Source organism: Bradysia coprophila, unplaced genomic scaffold, assembly GCF_014529535.1.
Source record: "Bradysia coprophila strain Holo2 unplaced genomic scaffold, BU_Bcop_v1 contig_143, whole genome shotgun sequence".
NCBI lineage: Eukaryota > Metazoa > Arthropoda > Insecta > Diptera > Sciaridae > Bradysia > Bradysia coprophila.
This window is the reverse complement of record NW_023503415.1, coordinates 661,249-681,809: the sequence shown is the minus strand read 5'-3', so window position 1 is coordinate 681,809 and position 20,561 is coordinate 661,249.

Sequence of the window (20,561 nt, the reverse complement as noted above, 5' to 3'; positions counted from 1 at the left end):
TTTTCCCAGGCTTCTGGTACTTCTTCCCATTGGAGACATTGATTAAACAAAGCCGTGATTGCCTTTAATAATGAGTCTCCACCTAGTTTAATGGCTTCCACTGGAACACCATCTTCTCCGGGAGACTTTTTGTTTTTCATCTCGGCTACTGCAGCTTTGACTTCATCAACAGTTATGTCGGGCATATCCTCCGATCCCACGTTTCTTATTATTGGTCTATCTTCGGTTTCTTCCGTTGGGCTCTGTCTTGCTGAAGAAAACAAATTCTCATAAAATTCTGTTGCAATGTTTAATATCGCATTTCGATCCGTTTGGATCGTTCCTGTTTTGTCTCGTAATTTGAAGATTTCTTTTTTGGCGTTTGTCATTTTTCTCCGTAGGACTTTCATATTGCAGTTAGCTTCAATTATGTTTTGAGCCAATTGGACATTATATTTTCTTTCATCTGATCTCCTTGCTTTGTTGATACTTGTAGACAGGTTCCGGTATTCCACCGAATCTCGTCCTCCGTTTTTTACCAACTCTGCTCTGCTTGCGATCAGGTCTAATGTTTCTCTGCTGAGTTTTGATTCTTTCCCTTGGACAGATTTGCATTTGGATTTCATGAAACCCATTATTGTATCGACGATTTTGGTATTCAATTCGTCCAATGTTTCACATTGATTGTTGACGTTATCTTCATTTTGTGTGTAAAGCCGTTGTACGTCAATCCTTTCACTTTTCTGAACTAGTTGTGATCTTTGAAATCTGGTATTTAACGTGACTCTTGCACGAACCATTCGGTGATCACTACCGGTTGAAAAATTGTTTAGGACCGTAACGTTCTTAACGGTTGACTTACAGCCAGTTATGATGTAATCGATCTCATTTTTCGTTACACCATCTGCACTAGCCCAAGTCCATTTCCGTTGAGGCTTTCCTGCAAAAAATGAATTCATTGCGTACAAATTGTGTTGCTGTAAGAAGTTGAGTAAAGTATTTCCATGCTCATTTCTTTGGTCGTTGCTAAAACTACCAACAGAAACTTCGGAGTCTTCTTCTCGTTTTCCCAGCTTCGCATTGAAATCACCGATTAGATATTGGTAATGTGAAGGGTTTTCGTCCAGAGCTTTCTCGACATCTTCATAGAATCTTTCTACTTCTTCGTCATCATGAGTGGACGTGGGTGCGTAAACCTGAATTAATTTGACACTGTATCTGTTATTTATCTTCAGGCTTACGTATATCACTCGATCGGATATGCTTTTCGTGTGAATTATGCGATCCGACCACCGCCTGTTTATGAACAATCCGACACCGTGCATCAGCATCTGACTGTCACTTCCTCGGTAGAAGAATGTATGCCCTGATTGTAATTTCAAGCATTCCTCTCCAGGTTTTCTCACTTCGCTCACTCCCACAACATCCCATTTTATCTTTTCTAGCTCTTCTTCCATTTCTTGCATTTTTTGTCTTGACGACAATGTTCTGGCATTATATGTGGCAATGTATAATTCGTTATGGCTTCGTTTGAAGGTTTTTAGCATTAAAACACCACGCTTGCTACTGCGGGTTGGTGAGTATGAAAGCTTTACTTTGCTCGCCCCCGGTAATCCTCGAGCTCTGACCCGCACATTTCTGCACGTTCCGGGACCACAGTGCCTATCAAAGTGCACAGTGCCCGACGGGGTAGTGTTACTCTCTTTGAACATTCTGTTCCATAAAGCTTTGCCCATTCTTTTGAACCTATCTGAGCAAAAGGTTATTCGTCCTTTAAAAGCTCGGAAAAGTTCGGAAATATTGAGAGCTCTGGTTTAATATGTAGGCAAAAAACATTTTCACAAAAAAATCTAATGAGACAATGAAAACCGTTTGACGTTTGTTGATTGCGGATGTGAATGCGGACGATCAGTGTATTTTTAGATTGACGAATTTTCAGGATTGAATTATGAATTAAAAGTTGTGACGAATTAATGGAAAATTATCAATTTAGATACTTTGCCTACTGTATTATCAAATTGATTAAATTTTTCTTTTAAAAAAGAAGAGAACAGAATGAGTTCTGTACGGAAACAAATCACTCCAACACAAAGCAAAATTCACGATTTAACGGCCTAATTAGGGCTTATTATATACGAACACATCTGAAACCTATCAAATTTAGAAGACTTTGAAACAATTTTAACACAAAACTAGAAGCTGTTTCAGTTCTTGTTACACCAAAGCGAAAGAAAATGTTAAAATTGAAAAGCACTCGACAAAACCAACAAATCAACAAAAAAACAATCAGATGTCAATTGCGTAGCAGTCGCTGTTTCTCCAAGCACTCGCGTTCCACGCATTCCACATGACATTTGGTAGCTGTGTTAAATAAATTAACTACGATCATGACCATATTTGCATGTTACACATAGTAGGTCTCTTGGAGTGAGCTCTTATCTGGCTACTCGGCCGTACAGTGAACGTGGAGTATTTTGTCAATATCTCGAGTAAATTTTGACCGAATTTCATGATTTTTTTTTGTTTGAAAGGTATTAACGAATGTAAAGTGTCGGTAAAATTTCCGGTCTCCTAACAAAATGGCTGCCGGTGGCCATATTGGATTTTAATAAAAGTGATATATCTTGGGAAAAATGGTACTTAGAGAGTTTCTGTTAACATGGAAATAATTTGTTATGTGTGTGGGGTTTCAGTGATTCCATATATGGACATCTATATATACCTATATACAGGCATATAGAGCTATATAATAGCATATTCATCTGTGAAATGTTTATTTATAGGAAAATATAGGTAAATATAGCGGTATATAGCTGTTTAAATAGGAATTTATTTATTTATTTCACAGTAAAGGCTTTTGATACGAATAGGTGTTTCGTACGGGTCGGCGTTAGCTATGTTTGTATCAGGGATGAAGTGCTGAAGCGATACCCGCTGCACGTCAACCAGCATGCCTACCAGGCAGGTAAGTCAACGGACTCTGCGTTGCACAAACTGGTAGCAAAAGTGGAACAGTCGCTCGTAATTGGCGAGGTGGCCCTGGGATGTTTCATGGACATCGAAGGGGCCTTCGACAACACGGGCTTTGACGTTATCAGCCGAGCGCTGGAGGAAAGGGGAGTCGGACGTATGGTTGTGATATGGGTTAGTAACATGCTCAGAGACAGGTCGGTGGAGGCCAATGTGTGTGGTCAGAAGACCAATCTCTGGGTAGCAAAAGGATGTCCGCAAGGCGGTCTCCTTTCACCGATCCTATGTTGTATGGTAGTGGACTCTCTCATCAAAGAACTGGTCGATGAGGGAATCTACGCCCAAGGCTACTCGGACGATCTGACGATCCTAGTCAGAGGAAGCTTTGAGAGTACGCTAGGCGATTGGGTCAGAGTCGCACTGAAGATAGTGGAGCGCTGGTGTAACGCGAAAGGGCTTAGAGTTAACCCAGGAAAAACGGACCTAGTGTTGTTCAGCAGAAGGCACAAAGGACCCGACCTCGTGGGTAATACGAGGCTCTTTAATGTTGACTTAGCGCTCTCTTCTCAGGTAAAGTACCTTGGGGTCATACTTGACAGCAAGCTCAACTGGATAGCGCATGTGAAGGACAAGGCGCAGAAGGCTCTAGCGGCTTTTTGGATCTGCAGGAACTCCTTTGGAAGGAACTGGGGTCTAAGGTCGCAGGCTATTCTGTGGCTATATGAGGCTGTCATCAGACCCATGGTGAGTCACGGTTCCGTGGTGTGATGGCCTAGACTCGACATCGAAAGATCTAGGAAGGAACTGGGTGATATTCAGAGGCTAGTATGTATCTGTGTTACTGGAGCCATGAAAACCACGGCGACTGCGGCCATGGAAGTGCTACTAAATTTGCCACCTCTGGACCTGGTAATTAAGGCCAGAGCGTCTGCCACAGCAGACAGGTTAGCGCAAAATGGCTGGTGGACGCCAAATTTCCTGCAGGGGCATGGAAAGATCAGGAACGTGATTGCGAATCCTGTGTTAAGCATGCCTAGGGACAGGTTGACGCCGGTAGTTGACTTTACCAGGAACTTTGATGTTAGGTTCCCAGGCAGACAGGACTGGCTAAACGGCTGGCCCACAGATCTGCATAGGGAAGGTAAAGTCATATTTACCGACGGATCTATAACCTCGGTAGGGACCGGAGCCGGCGTTTTCAGACCAGAAAGCGAAGAAGGCAGCTGGTTCCATCTGGTTAAGTTTGCCAGCGACCCCAGGCGGAAGTCTTCGCATTGCTCAAAGGAGTTCAAGAAGCTCTGCCTTTGGGAACGCAAGGAGAGGACGTAACGGTCTGTATCGATAACGAGGGGATGATAAAAGCAATATTGTCCCCCGTAACGATCTCCAAGCTAATCAAGGAATGTAAAGACTACCTAAACTCGGTGGGTCAAAATAACCAGATTTGCTTGGTTTGGGTCCCCGCACACTCTGGCGTGGATGGAAACGAGAAGGCGGATGAGCTTGCCAAAACAGGCTCTGCTGCTCTCGTAGACGGGCTCGAACCGTACCTACCTATACCCGATTTGATATGCGCAAAAGCGAGATCGAAATGGGTGGAGGATAAACACTTGGAGCGCTGGAATGCGTACGAGGGAGGCGCTCACACGAAGCGATTCTTCCCGAGGCCGAACGCTAGATGGGCCAAAGATTTGCTCAGTATGGACCGGAGATGCATAAGGAGAGTGGTTGGTGCAATTACTGGACACTGTGGGCTGATTCGGCACCTCAATAAGCTAAGGCTCTCGGCGACACCTTGGTGCTCCTGCGGATTAGAAGAAGAAACGGGCATACACGTCATTTGTGAATGTCCTAAATTTCTTCAACTAAGACGCAGGCTCCTTGGAGATTACGTCGTACAACCATGGGACCTGCCACTTTGGACAGATTCCTGGCAGCGACCGGAAGGTTGTCTTGATTTAAATGATGACAGGGAAGGAAACAAAGGATCACAAGATCTGTGTTTCAAGATCACCTAGGTGATCGTCCCACCCTGATAAATCTAAAACGACCTTTGAGCCCTACCAACAAGCCCGGGTTGCATCTTACCCAAAAACAATGTTCAGCAACTTTGTTCTACTCGTCAATACCTTTCATTTGATATATCACAAGCAGCTATTGCGTGCGTATTTCGGTAGATATCGTCGAAAGACTGAAAAACACCTATAGGGCCCTAGCTCTGGAAGGGCCGACCTTACCATGCCCATTTTCGAACTTGACCTTACTTTTGTCGATACCAATCGGGGAAAAAAAGAATTTTGAAAAAAGGTTGTGATTTGCTCAAGCTAGAGGGGTCACAGACGGACTGACGGACGGACGGACAGACGGACAGTTTTAGCCCCGCACGAAGTACAAGGGGCTAATAGGATTACGATGCCGTGTGTAATTGATGGAATTCGAAGCAGACGGTAAGGGCAAAGTGTTTGCCTCTGTTCATAGATAACGAATCCACAATAAAAATTTTGTCCGTCTGTCCGTCTGTCCGTCTGTCCGTCTGTCTGTCACGTCGATATCTTGAGTAAATCAAATCCGATTTCAAAATTTTTTTTTCCCTGAAAGATACTCGAAATAGTGAGGCTAAGTTCGCAGATGGACGATTTTGGGTCGACCCCTTCCGAGCTGGGGCCCCATAAGTGATTTAACGTTTTCCGAAGATATCTGCGGCCATTCAAAGGCTAAACATGTAAGTGATACGTCAAATAAAAGGTATTTACAATACCGATCGACAAAAAAAAGTTTATGGAAATCGGATGATCGACTCGTTAGTTAGACCCCTTGGTGTGAACTAGGTACAGGGCGGCAAGACGTTTTTGCTTGTAGGTTGGCCAAATTTGAACCCATTTAGATGGATTTTGCTTTATTAGATAGGTATTGACCGTACCAATCAGGGAAAAAAAAGTTCATGGAATTCGGTTTACCGGAGCGTGAGCTAGGTCTCTTGGAGTGAGCTTATATGTGGCTACTCGGCCGTACAGTGAACGTGGAGTATTTTGTCCATATCTCGAGTAAACTTTGACAGAATTTCATGAATTTTTTTTTGTTTGCAAAGGCACTAACGAATGTAAAGCAGCCGTACTACTTTCCACCTCCTGACAAAATGGCCGTCGGCCGCCATTTTGGATTTTTGTAAAAACAATAGAAATCGGTGAAAATGATACTTACAAAGTTACTGATCAGTGGGAAGTGATTGGTTATGTGTGTGGGGTGTTTCAAGCATCCCAAATATGGATATCTATTTATAAATATATACAGCTATATTGAGTTATATAACGGTGTAGATAGTTCCTTTGAGCTATATATTAGCATATTTATTCGTAAATTGTTTATTTATAGGTAAATATAGGAAGAGTACATTTTAAGTTGAACGATTCGGCCAACACAGTTTTGAGAATTATTTTTTGATGACTGTGTGTGTATGTGTGTATCATAGCTGCAGTGTAACTGGTAAAATTCATAACTAGCGATAGAAACCTCTATGATATAAGATATATGTAAGAATTAGTATATCTGGTCATCAGGTAGAATCGTAGGAAATCCTTGTATCAAGATCATAATTTTGGAATTTTTTCAGATCAATACCGAACTGATAGTTACAGGCAATTAACTTCTTCTTCTTTCTTCTTTTTCAGCCTGTTTCTATCCACTGCTGGATGTAGGCCTCTCCAACTTCTTTCCATTTCGTACGATCCATTGCCATTTGCTGCCAGTTTGTACCTGCAATATTCTTAATTCCGTTTGTCCATCTCTCTGGTGGTCTACCTATAGCTCGTCTTTTATATGGTCGCCAGTTCATGATCTTTTTGGTCCAACGTTCGTCTGTCCTTCTTGCAATATGTCCCGCCCAGCTCCATTTCAGAGATGCTATTCTTTCCATGACATCAACGACCCTGGTTTGTTGTCGAATCCATTGATTCGTCATTCTGTCTCTGAGTGTTATTCCAAGCATACTCCGTTCCATGGCTCTTTGTGTCACTCTCAATTTATCTTCGGATGCTTTTGTTAAAGTTAACGTTTCCGCTCCATAAGTGAGCACTGGAAGGACACAAGTGTCGAAAACTTTGCGTTTCAGACTATTATTCATTTTGCTTTTGAAAATTAGTCTGAGTTTTCCGAACGCTGCCCATGCAAGACCAATCCTACGTCTTATTTCTGCAGTTTGGTTGTCCAGACCTAACTTCAGTTTATGTCCTAGATATACATAGCTGTCGACTCGTTCAATGACAGTGTCACCAATTTTGATTTCTCTATCGTCCCCGATGTTGGTCATGACTTTTGTTTTCGATAAGTTCATCTTGAGGCCAACTTTGCTCGCCTCTTCACTTAACTGTTGTAGCATAAGCTGAGCCTGACCTAGATTCGCTGCTATCGGTACAATGTCATCAGCGAAGCGGAGATTGCTCAGGTACTCTCCATTTATCTTTAATCCCATTTTACTCCAGTTTAACTTCCTAAAAATACTCTGCAGAATCGCCGTGAATAATTTCGGTGAAATGGTGTCACCCTGCCTTACACCTCGGCCAATTCTGAATTTCTCCGTGCTCTTATGAAGTTTTATACATGAAGTAGCATTTTTGTACACATATCGAATTGTGTTGGAGTACCTTGAGTCTACTCTACATTCGTCTAAGGCGTCCAATATCGACCATGTTTCCACTGAATCGAAAGCTTTTTCGAAGTCTATGAATAGCAAGACTATGTCGATGTTGTATTCACGACACTTCTCAATAAGCGTTCTCATCACCTGCAAATGGTCGTTTGTGCTGAAACCAGATCTGAAAGCAGCTTGTTCAACAGGTTGGTAGAAGTCGAACTTGTTAGTGTTCCTCTTCGTAATGATTTTCATAAACAACTTGTAGAGTGTTGACAATAGGCTTATGGGTCGGTAATTTTCCAGCTTTGTTATGTCTCCTTTTTTATGCAGCAATGTAATTACCGCATTTTCCCAGGCTTCTGGTACTTCTTCCCATTGGAGACATTGATTAAACAAAGCCGTGATTGCCTTTAATAATGAGTCTCCACCTAGTTTAATGGCTTCCACTGGAACACCATCTTCTCCGGGAGACTTTTTGTTTTTCATCTCGGCTACTGCAGCTTTGACTTCATCAACAGTTATGTCGGGCATATCCTCCGATCCCACGTTTCTTATTATTGGTCTATCTTCGGTTTCTTCCGTTGGGCTCTGTCTTGCTGAAGAAAACAAATTCTCATAAAATTCTGTTGCAATGTTTAATATCGCATTTCGATCCGTTTGGATCGTTCCTGTTTTGTCTCGTAATTTGAAGATTTCTTTTTTGGCGTTTGTCATTTTTCTCCGTAGGACTTTCATATTGCAGTTAGCTTCAATTATGTTTTGAGCCAATTGGACATTATATTTTCTTTCATCTGATCTCCTTGCTTTGTTGATACTTTTAGACAGGTTCCGGTATTCCACCGAATCTCGTCCTCCGTTTTTTACCAACTCTGCTCTGCTTGCGATCAGGTCTAATGTTTCTCTGCTGAGTTTTGATTCTTTCCCTTGGACGGATTTGCATTTGGATTTCATGAAACCCATTATTGTATCGACGATTTTGGTATTCAATTCGTCCAATGTTTCACATTGATTGTTGACGTTATCTAATTCGGCAGTCATTTTCGTAGCAAATTCTTCATTTTGTGTGTAAAGCCGTTGTACGTCAATCCTTTCACTTTTCTGAACTAGTTGTGATCTTTGAAATCTGGTATTTAACGTGACTCTTGCACGAACCATTCGGTGATCACTACCGGTTGAAAAATTGTTTAGGACCGTAACGTTCTTAACGGTTGACTTACAGCCAGTTATGATGTAATCGATCTCATTTTTCGTTACACCATCTGCACTAGCCCAAGTCCATTTCCGTTGAGGCTTTCCTGCAAAAAATGAATTCATTGCGTACAAATTGTGTTGCTGTAAGAAGTTGAGTAAAGTATTTCCACGCTCATTTCTTTGGTCGTTGCTAAAACTACCAACAGAAACTTCGGAGTCTTCTTCTCGTTTTCCCAGCTTCGCATTGAAATCACCGATTAGATATTGGTAATGTGAAGGGTTTTCGTCCAGAGCTTTCTCGACATCTTCATAGAATCTTTCTACTTCTTCGTCATCATGGGTGGACGTGGGTGCGTAAACCTGAATTAATTTGACACTGTATCTGTTATTTATCTTCAGGCTTACGTATATCACTCGATCGGATATGCTTTTCGTGTGAATTATGCGATCCGACCACCGCTTGTTTATGAACAATCCGACACCGTGCATCAGCATCTGACTGTCACTTCCTCGGTAGAAGAATGTATGCCCTGATTGTAATTTCAGGCATTCCTCTCCAGGTTTTCTCACTTCGCTCACTCCCACAACATCCCATTTTATCTTTTCTAGCTCTTCTTCCATTTCTTGCATTTTTTGTCTTGACGACAATGTTCTGGCATTATATGTGGCAATGTATAATTCGTTATGGCTTCGTTTGACACCGCCAAAGACTGTCCCAAGCCAGTTTGAAAAAGAGTGGAGGGAATGAAGTTTAACGAGGACGTAGCAGTAGATAAGATAGGATTAGATAGATCAATCTTAAGGTTGAATGAATCGTGAGCTGGAAGCCGAAAGAATTGGGGTTAAGGGACCAACGTTGAGGTGAAACAACACGATCAGGAAGCCAAAGGATAGAACGATCCCAGAATTCTTATTAGCTACTAGGTTAAGCTTTTAAAGGACGAATAACCTTTTGCTCAGATAGGTTCAAAAGAATGGGCAAAGCTTTATGGAAAAGAATGTTCAAAAAGAGTAACACTACCCCGTCGGGCACTGTGCACTTTGATAGGCACGGTGGTCCCGGAACGTGCAGAAATGTGCGGGTCAGAGCTCGAGGATTACCGGGGGCGAGCAAAGTAAAGCTTTCATACTCACCAACCCGCAGTAGCAAGCGTGGTGTTTTAATGCTAAAAACCTTCAAACGAAGCCATAACGAATTATACAATTAACTGCCACTTGATTATAATGAACCGCAGTTGCTAATAATCGACTGGCGATTCGTTTTAATCGACTGGCGGTCATTATATTCGACTGGCGGTCATTACAATTGACTGGCGATTCGATGTAATTGACTGGCGGTAATTATAATTGACTAGCGATTCGGTGTAATTGACTGGCGATTCGTTTTAATCGATTGGCGATTCGTTTTAATCGACTGGCGATTCGTTTTAATCGACTGGCGATTCGTTGTAGTAGAATGGCGGTCATTATAATCGATTGGCGATTCATTGTAAACGGTTGGCAATTCATTCTAATCGACTGGCGGTCATTATAATTGACTGGCGGTCATTATTATTGACTGGCGATTCGGTGTAATTGACTGGCGATTCGTTGTAATTGACTGGCGATTCGTTGTAATTGACTGGCGGTCATTATAATCGACTGGCCGTCATTATAATCGCCTGGCGGTCATTATAATCGACTGGCGGTCATTATAATTGACTGGCGATTCGTTGTAATTGACTGGCGATTCACTATAATTGACTGCAGATTCGTTGTAATTGACTGGCGGTCATTATAATCGACTGGCGGTCATTATAATTGACTGGCGATTTGGTGTAATTGACTGGCTTATTCTTCTTCTTCTTTTTCAGCCTGTTTCTATCCACTGCTGGATGTAGGCCTCTCCAACTTCTTTCCATTTCGTACGATCCATTGCCATTTGCTGCCAGTTTGTACCTGCAATATAACACCGCCAAAGACTGTCCCAAGCCAGTTTGAAAAAGAGTGGAGGGAATGAAGTTTAACGAGGACGTAGCAGTAGATAAGATAGGATTAGATAAATCAATCTTAAGGTTGAATGAATCGTGAGCTGGAAGCCGAAAGAATTGGGGTTAAGGGACCAACGTTGAGGTGAAACAACACGATCAGGAAGCCAAAGGATAGAACGATCCCAGAATTCTTATTAGCTACTAGGTTAAGCTTTTAAAGGACGAATAACCTTTTGCTCAGATAGGTTCAAAAGAATGGGCAAAGCTTTATGGAAAACAATGTTCAAAAAGAGTAACACTACCCCGTCGGGCACTGTGCACTTTGATAGGCACGGTGGTCCCGAAACGTGCAGAAATGTGCGGGTCAGAGCTCGAGGATTACCGGGGGCGAGCAAAGTAAAGCTTTCATACTCACCAACCCGCAGTAGCAAGCGTGGTGTTTTAATGCTAAAAACCTTCAAACGAAGCCATAACGAATTGACTGGCGATTCGTTTTAATTGACTGGCAATTCATTCAGACCTTAGCTACTTACTCTCACAGGCATCGGGGAATCTGGCACACGCATCATAGTATGCGTCCTTTTACGACATGTAATGAGAAGTCATGATTGTACCAAATTCGCCGCCTATAGGTGAATCTGGCACACCATCAATTTGTATGGTGTGCCAGATTACCCGTCCCCCTCTCACACCAGATAGAGAGCCAAAACGGAACCCGTTTTTCACGCTTTTCCTCCTAATTATGCCAATCTAGTTCGGAATGTGACTTTTTAGTGTGCATAAAATGAGAAACGACAGATTGTTCGAACAGAAACGGAATGTCCAACAACACAAACGGAAACACAAACGATTTTTCTTTGGCAAAGCTACGATGTCCCAAATAAAAATCGTTTGTATGTACTTCCGTCTGTGTGGACCAAAAAGGTGTAATTTTGACCACGGTGACATAGTATACTATAATAGTATTACTATTCTATCGATACGATAAGAGTTCGACAAAGTGAGATTTCATACAGCTTATTATTTTCGAACACTGTTAGAGATTTTCAGGTGAAGGTACTATCAACGCACTTCCAGCATGAGGAAACTGAAACTTGACAGTGTGTCACGCAACTGTAAAATCTTTTTCAGTAAAATAGAGTACTTTCTCCAGTTGAACACTATGATCACTTTTGCTTGAAGGGAGTTGGTACTATTCATGTAATGACTTGGTCATGTTCAATATGTTAAAGGAAATACAAAATGACAGTTTCAAGAAAAGGTTTATTGTTTTTCATTGCATGGTTCTGACCTGATCGACCTTGTAATAATTAAATAACATGCGTACACGTACACTGTCCCTTGCGTATTAACTTAAACGACAATTAAATTCCATGACCACATCCTCGGACTGCAGACCTTCATGACATCCATCAGACACATGACCGTCGTCTTCCTCGTCGGACGACACATAGTCGTCGATATCTTCGTGACAGTCGATAGCATCCCACGGCAAAGGACGACGTGTGATTACTTTTTGCGTTTGATGTCGATCATATCCAAGATAACGTATCACTGATGCAAGATGGCTGCAACAGCCAAATGACCGTTCACCAACTTTACACGTGCAATAAAGTCCTCTGATTGCACTGTAGCCTGTAGCCCACATCGTCCGAGTCATACTTTACCCACGAATTGTGTGTTTTCGATCGGCTAAAGCGGGACTGGATCTTAGCTCGAGTTATTCTTTCAATTTCACGGTGAATGAAAATCCCAAACTCATTATCCCCTCTCATATGATGATCAATGTACTTTTCAGCAATTCGTATCTGATACGAACCCAACGTCAAGCGCTTCAGGTCATCCATGGAGAGTTGCGGAAAGTCGGGGACGCTTGATTCTGTAGCTTTTACCCAACGAATAGACATTCGCTCAATTCCAAGTCGTTGTAATTCTTCTTTCAGGGGATTGCTATTGCTGGTCAGGTTTGCAGACTCTTGCAAAATAATGTCATGAAAATCCTTATCTTTAAAGAGCGGCGGGAAATAACAATTGACGATGGCGCAAGCGATTCGATTGAATCGCATTATCTTGGGTACATAGCTGCCTTCTATCGTGTGTTTGAAGAACGGGAAAACGTTCTTGATTCTTGCGTTTACAGCCTCAACGACCCATCGGTTTAATTGTCACCTGAAAAGAATTCTTTTCTTGTTCAACGCAGCAATATTAATCTAAAACAATAATACGTACTTTCCTCGACTGATTTGCTTCATCACAAGTAAAATGTGACCTTTTCCCCCCCAACAAAGCTGGCATCATTACATTGTGTCCATTTTCTGTCGTTTCTTTGACGACATCTCGGAATCCTCTGTCGAAGATAAAGAAATCATCTTCTTCCAAAAATAATAGTAGATCCGAGTGCTCGTAGTGATGGCGAATGTTCATTGCATCGTTATTACTTGCGTCACAAAAATATGGACCCGCTGCTTCCAAAATGTAACCGGACGGAAGAACGATATAGAGCGGCTTCAATAAATTCCGATGTTTATGAAGCGAAAATGTCTTTCTTTGAAGCTCGAAATCAGACGGCTTCTCAATGTAGTTGTATGTGCAATCCGCTATTAAGCACAATCGATCGTCAGTCTGACCAAGCACCTTAGAAGTGAGTTTTATCGAGTGTTTTTGTAATGCCTCCTCTCTTGTGATGTGATAATACCCTAAGTGCTTTGGTACAAAATATTGTTCCAAACAGAAAGATACGGCGTCGATCGTGCTGCTGACGACTTGTTGACTGGTTGAAAAATTGAAGGCAATTATCTCTTGCTTCATATTGTTCCTCAAAAGCAAGAGAAACACTGCCAATGCTGTTCGAACAGATCTTGTGGCAGTGTTTCGCAATCCTGAAAATTGAAGACACGTTAACTCAATCATCGGACGTAACATAGAGGTTTAAGTCATACCGTGTAAATATTGCACCAAGTCGTCAAAATTGTCCTTAGTAATTCCAAGAAACATCTTGTACTTTTCTGGCTCTATACCATTCTCCTCGAAATTGTAAGGTGTCGTTTTAGGAATATTAGAGATTCCGTGGAGCCATATCCTGAATTCATCATCTTCGATTTTCTCAAGCGCTTCTTCCGTAAACTTATTAGATCATGTCAGTTGATCGCTACAAATCCGGTTCAACTTAGGAACGTAGCACAGCCTATCGAACCAAGCGTGCTGAATGGCAGTCCATGGAATGACTTTTCTTCCGCTGTGAGATAGGCAAATGAAACATCTTGACTGCGTGGTTTTGACACCCTGAAGGTGTACTGAATTCGAACTGAGAGCACCACTGACGTATTTCGATTTTGACTAGCAACCGACTCTTCTTCAAAACATTCCACCGACAAATGTTGACTCCGGCTCGTAACTGGCTCTTCGGATGAACTTTCCATAAGTGACTGATGATTTTGACTAGATCTCTTTGGCTCACTTGATGCACTGATCATTTCCGACAAATCAACAACTGTCGCTGACATCGATTCAGACGAATCAAATTCTGAATCTACTTCGTCTGCTTCTTGACTGTTCTTGATATCCGAAAGACCAGGTTCTCTTTCTGTGTCCAAGTTGGTGCAATGTGGATCAACGACTTTTTAATAGAAAATATTTAGTATGTGCGATGGTGCTTCGTTTCATAAGCTGAATTACCTGTTGACGTTTCCGAATATATAGCATCAGGAATAGTATTTGAAGAGCTCCGAAGCACATCTCTTTTGATATTAATCTCAAAAACAATTGGTTTTTCAACCTTAATTTTTTTATTCGGCCCACGGTCATTCATGGCACTTCATGCATACGTAATTGTCTTGAGAAAATTGGTTGATATCGAGGCCAGCCTTTTTAACGTGAATGGTAAATAAAGGCATAAACGCCGAGGATCCAATTCTAGTTCTCTGTTTACTTGTATCAGTTCTTCGTAAACAAAGGCAACAATTAATTTTCGTCATCGTGCCTCAGTTTTACACTTTTGAATAGAATATGTAGAGCACTTAAAATCAACGTAGCTATTATAAGCTTAAGAATGTTTCTAGTATGATTGAGGTTATGATATTGGCGGCATTATTAAAGTTTTTGGAATAGAAAAGTTAAGTTGGTATCCATGTTTTCAGCTAGAAATTCTCTTCTAGCACCATTTTGTTACAATTAACTGAACGAAGAACTTTTTACTTTTTCCTAAAAATAATCTTTTCATAGATATAATTCTATAATTATCTTCATTTTGAATGTTTGTATTTGGAGCAGTGAAGAAAATTACATATTATGCACCTGTGTCCGAATGTTTATTTTGACGAGTTGGTGATTGTGATCCTAAGCCGAAGGCGCGGGTCATAATCTAACTCGTCAAAGTAAACACTTGGACATGCACCTGTGTCCGAATGTTTATTTTGACGAGTTGGTGATTGTGATCCTAAGCCGAAGGCGCGGGTCATAATCTAACTCGTCAAAGTAAACACTTGGACATAGGTGCATATCATTTTTTATGTGTCGATGCAAAGATAAACCCAAACGAGCTGATGCGTAATGTTTGTCTTACCACAGAGAGACATATAATATTTTATTGCTTTCTGAAAACAGACTCATAAAGTAGATGTGGATGTTAGTATAGGAAATGTTTTATAATCGTAGCGAATGCCTAGACCATTAACTTTTAGAAAATCGTAATCTAGGTGAAAAACGTAGATATGTTAATCAATAAAGTCTGATGTAACCTGTCTTTGATATTTATTTTCAAGTATTATATCGTATTATTTTCACAAAAGAGACTGAATCACTCACCATAAGATTTTGAGTTTTACATTTTCCAATGCTAAATGTAGAGCACTTCGCCCCAATTTTTATATTTTTGAGTACTCAATGTGGAGCACTGAAAGGTATGCCACCTGAACTCGAAGTTATCGCACACACTTCAGGTGATCACATAATTCAAAATTCTCTACAGTCGATTTACATTAAGCACTGTTTATGTTTACTCAACAGCCACTACATAAATAAACAAACCTTCTAGGTCCGAATTGTGCAATTCAGGCTGTTCATTCACACGAAAATATTTTTATAACGTTCACAATATTGACCCAATATTTTACTTCATCTAAGTGCGGAGTAACAAAATATGTTAGCTCTTAGATCGTACATTACCTTAGCATTGCTAAGTTAGCAATTAAAAAAATACCCAAATAAAGCAAAAGTAATTCCTCTTATCTCAAATACAAATGGCTGTCCCCAGTGAAAATGTCGGTCTCACGAGACCATGAAATACGTATTCTCAACGGTCTAATTCCAGTCTCAAAATTGCTGGAATTCTCAATTAGGTCTCAAAATATTTTTGTTTTTGCTAAAATAATTTCGGATGAACAAATGAGAATACCGTAGACCAAACGAGTAGTCTCTTTTCGAATATTATTTCGCCAGACTGTGCGAGACTGGATGAGTCGTCTCGTTGCAGTAATATACTCAGATCGCTTGAGACGAAACAAGTAGTCTCTTTGCTAACATTTATTGGTGAACTGTGCGAGACTGGATGAGTGGTCTCGTTGCAGTTATATGTCCAGATCGCTTGAGACGGAACAAGTAGTCTCTTTGCTAACATTTATTGGTGAACTGTGCGAAACTGGATGAGTGGTCTCGTTTGAAGAAAATATTTTCTTCGATATCTGAGACCGGTTGAGTGGTCTTGTTTGAAGAAAATATTTTCTTTGATATCTGAGACCGGTTGAGTGGTCTCATTTGAAGAAAATATTTTCTTTGATATCTGAGACCGAGTGAGTGGTCTTTTTGGAAGAAAATATTTTCTTCAATTACTGAGACCGGTTGAGTGGTCTCATTTGAAGAAAATATTTTCTTTGATATCTGAGACCGGTTGAGTGGTCTCATTTGAAGAAAATATTTTCTTTGATATCTGAGACCGGTTGAGTGGTCTCATTTGAAGAAAATATTTTCTTTGATATCTGAGACCGGTTGAGTGGTCTCATTTGAAGAAAATATTTTCTTTGATATCTGAGACCGGTTGAGTGGTCTCATTTGAAGAAAATATTTTCTTTGATATCTGAGACCGGTTGAGTGGTCTCATTTGAAGAAATAATTTTTCCGATTTCTGAGACCGGTTGAGTGTTCTCATTTGAAGAAAATATTTTTTCAATTCTTTGAGACCGGTCGAGTGGTCTCTGTTGAAGAAAATATTTTTGGCAATTCTTTGAGACCGGTCGAGTGGTCTCTTTTGAAGAAAATATTTTTTCAATTCTTTGAGACCGGTCGAGTGGTCTCTTTTGAAGAAAATATTTTTTCAATTCTTTGAGACCGGTCGAGTGGTCTCTTTCGAAGAAAATATTTTTTCAATTCTTTGAGACCGGTCGAGTGGTCTCTTTCGAAGAAAATGCTAATTTTAAAAATAAATGCAACCGAATAGTTGAGGTTTTGCGTTCTTTTGGTTCGTTCTGCAGATCCAGTGAGACAACTGTTTTAAATTAAATCAAACGTTTTATTAACAAAGGAAATTGAATTGGTCAAAACAACGAAAATTCAATTTCAGCTGTTTTAGTTTTTCATATCACACTGTTCATTATAATGAGTTTCATTTCTTTTTGGTGTTGTTGATCTTGAGGGTGTAGACAGTATCCATAATGCAAGAAAATATTTTCTGCAAAAGAGACGTTTCAACCGGTCTCAGATATCGAAGAAAATATTTTCTTCAAATGAGACCACTGAACCGGTCTCAGTAATCGAAGATAATATTTTCTTCAAATGAGACCACTGAACCGGTCTCAGAAATCGAAAAAATAATTTCTTCAAATGAGACCACTAAACCGGTCTCAGAAATCGAAAAAATATTTTCTTCAAATGAGACCACTCAACCGGTCTCAGATATCAAAGAAAATATTTTCTTCAAATGAGACCACTCAACCGGTCTCAGATATCAAAGAAAATATTTTCTTCAAATGAGACCACTGAACCGGTCTCAGTAATCGAAGATAATATTTTCTTCAAATGAAACCACTGAACCGGTCTCAGAAATCGAAAAAATGATTTCTTCAAATGAGACCACTCTACCGGTCTCAGAAATCGAAAAAATGATTTCTTCAAATGAGACCACTCTACCGGTCTCAGATATCAAAGAAAATATTTTCTTCAAATGAGACCACTCAACCGGTCTCAGATATCAAAGAAAATATTTTCTTCAAATGAGACCACTCAACCGGTCTCAGTAATTGAAGAAAATATTTTCTTCCAAAAAGACCACTCACTCGGTCTCAGATATCGAAGAAAATATTTTCTTCAAATGAGACCACTGAACCGGTCTCAGTAATTGAAGAAATTATTTTCTTCAAAAAAGACCACTCACTCGGTCTCAAGCCGCCTGCCAATGAGACTGCTCATCCGACCTCGGAAATTGTAACAACGGTTCAAAATTAGAACTCCAAATAGATATATCTGATTTAGCAGCACGTGAACGTCGACGGCCGTCCAAATTGAAAGTTAAGCATCATTCGTCGCGGTTAGTACTTGGATGGGTGACCGGAAAAAACATTACAAATAAAAAAAGGTAAAATAAAAAAATTCAAATATTACTAACGATTCTACAATTTCAGTCAGTTTGGTCTAGCGAATTATAAAAAAAGTAAAGGGTAGTGGCCATCTGTGAACTCAACATAGAAGTACAAAAAAAATCTTCCGATAAATAACGAACGAAGAAAAAAGTTCTAAAAAGAAATCAAATATGAAAAGTCTCAAACGGTCTAGAAAAAACTGAAAAAAGAGAAGTCTCAAACGGTCTAGAAAAAACTCAAAAATTAGAAGTCTGAAAAAGTTTTTTTTTTATGACACTCATTTATCCTCATCCAGTCTCACAAGGTCTAACAAATCCAAAATGAGACCACTCATCCATTCTCACAACGTCTAACAAACCCAAAAGGAGACCACTCATCCAGTCTCACAAGGTCTAACAAATCCAAAATGAGACCACTCATCCAGTCTCACAAGGTCTAACAAATCCAAAATGAGACCACTCAGTCAGTCTCACTACGTCTAGCAAATCCGAAACCAGACCACTCATCCAGTCTCACTACGTCTAGCAAATCCGAAACCAGACCACTCATCCAGTCTCACTACGTCTAGCAAATCCGAAACCAGACCACAAATCCAGTCTCACTACGTCTAGCAAATCCGAAACCAGACCACTCATCCAGTCTCACTACGTCTAGCAAATCCGAAACCAGACCACTCATCCAGTCTCACTACGTCTAGCAAATCCGAAAGCAGACCACTCATCCAGTCTCACTACGTCTAGCAAATCCGAAAGCAGACCACTCAGTCAGTCTCACTACGTCTAGCAAATCCGAAAGCAGACCACTCAGTCAGTCTCACTACGTCTAGCAAATCCGAAACCAGACCACTCAGTCAGACTAGAACATCCTCAAATGAGTCTAAAGAGAGACGTCTCATGAATTTTGGATGAACTCCGATGAACTATTTCGATAAATTCTCGGTCTCAAATATTCTCAAAGGCTCGAAATACGTAGTCTCACGGCCATACAAAAGTTTCGGTCTCAAAAAGGGTCTCAAATACGTTTTTTTTTTCACCGGGGTGTGTACAATATACGGCTTTGATTTGTGAAAATGTCATATGTCAGATATCTTCGAAACATCTAAAAAGGTTGTAAATCTCGAATGAAACGCTTGTAGATTCATATTTGTTTTTGTACTAAGCCATAATGGGCAATGACTTATACTGTTGTGAGTGAAACATGACAGTCTGCTTTAATTTTCAGTCATATTTTTAAGAAATGCCCAAGTTGGCGTATACTGTTAAAATGTTCTTTCAAATGGCCCAAAAAATGGGCTAAGCAGGTTCTTATCTTTTTGTAACAACTTTTTAGTTTGGGTTACAGTTGAAAGAAACGTCGTACGGGAACATTTCATAAGAATTTTACTTTAACGACGTTTACGGTCGCAGTAGGCTTAGGGTAAGAGTAGGGCGACCGACGAACTAGGGTCACGTACGCAATAGATGTACGGGTTCGTACGGGGCTCAGTCGCAGCGAACGCTCCGACTGTTCTGACGGCTCGTTTTTATTGCGGATTCGTCATCTAAGAACATAACCAAATGCTTTTTCGAAATTTTTAGCTAACAGCCATTTTAAGTAAAGGAACCACACAAAGGAACGTTGTTTTCAATGATTCAGACAGACGTTATTATAGTTAGATACAAAAGTTACAAAATTTTCGAAGTGGACCAATTCCCGCAGCACCCTGTCTGCCTCCAATTCAACGTGTTACAAACGGCATATTAATCTTATAAGCCCCCGTTACTTCGTACGTGGCTAAAAACTTTTCTGGATCGACTATACCTATCTTTTGCATTTACATTTCCATAGTTTATTTTTCAGTAGATATCTTTAAAGAAACAAAAACACTTAGTGTGCCTTACAGGGATTTTGTTTTAAACTCGGATTTGATTTACTGAAGGTATCGCCGTGACAGACGGACAGACAAAATGTTTATTGCGGACTCGTCATCTATGAACATAGGCAAGCACTTTTTCCTTACCGTCCGCTTCGAATTCCATCAATTACACATGGCACCGTAATCCTATAAGCCCCTTTGTGTTTCGTACGAGGATGAAAAACTTTAGAAACTCAGTAGTTTCTGAGATATCGGAGATATGTTCTTTAGTGATGTTGCCATAAATAATCGAGTTTTGACAACGTACGAAGACATTGTAAACAATAAAAGTGAAAGTCGAGTGAAACAAACAAATAACAACAGTTGATAAAGCAAGTATTGCGAGTCGATAGGGTTGG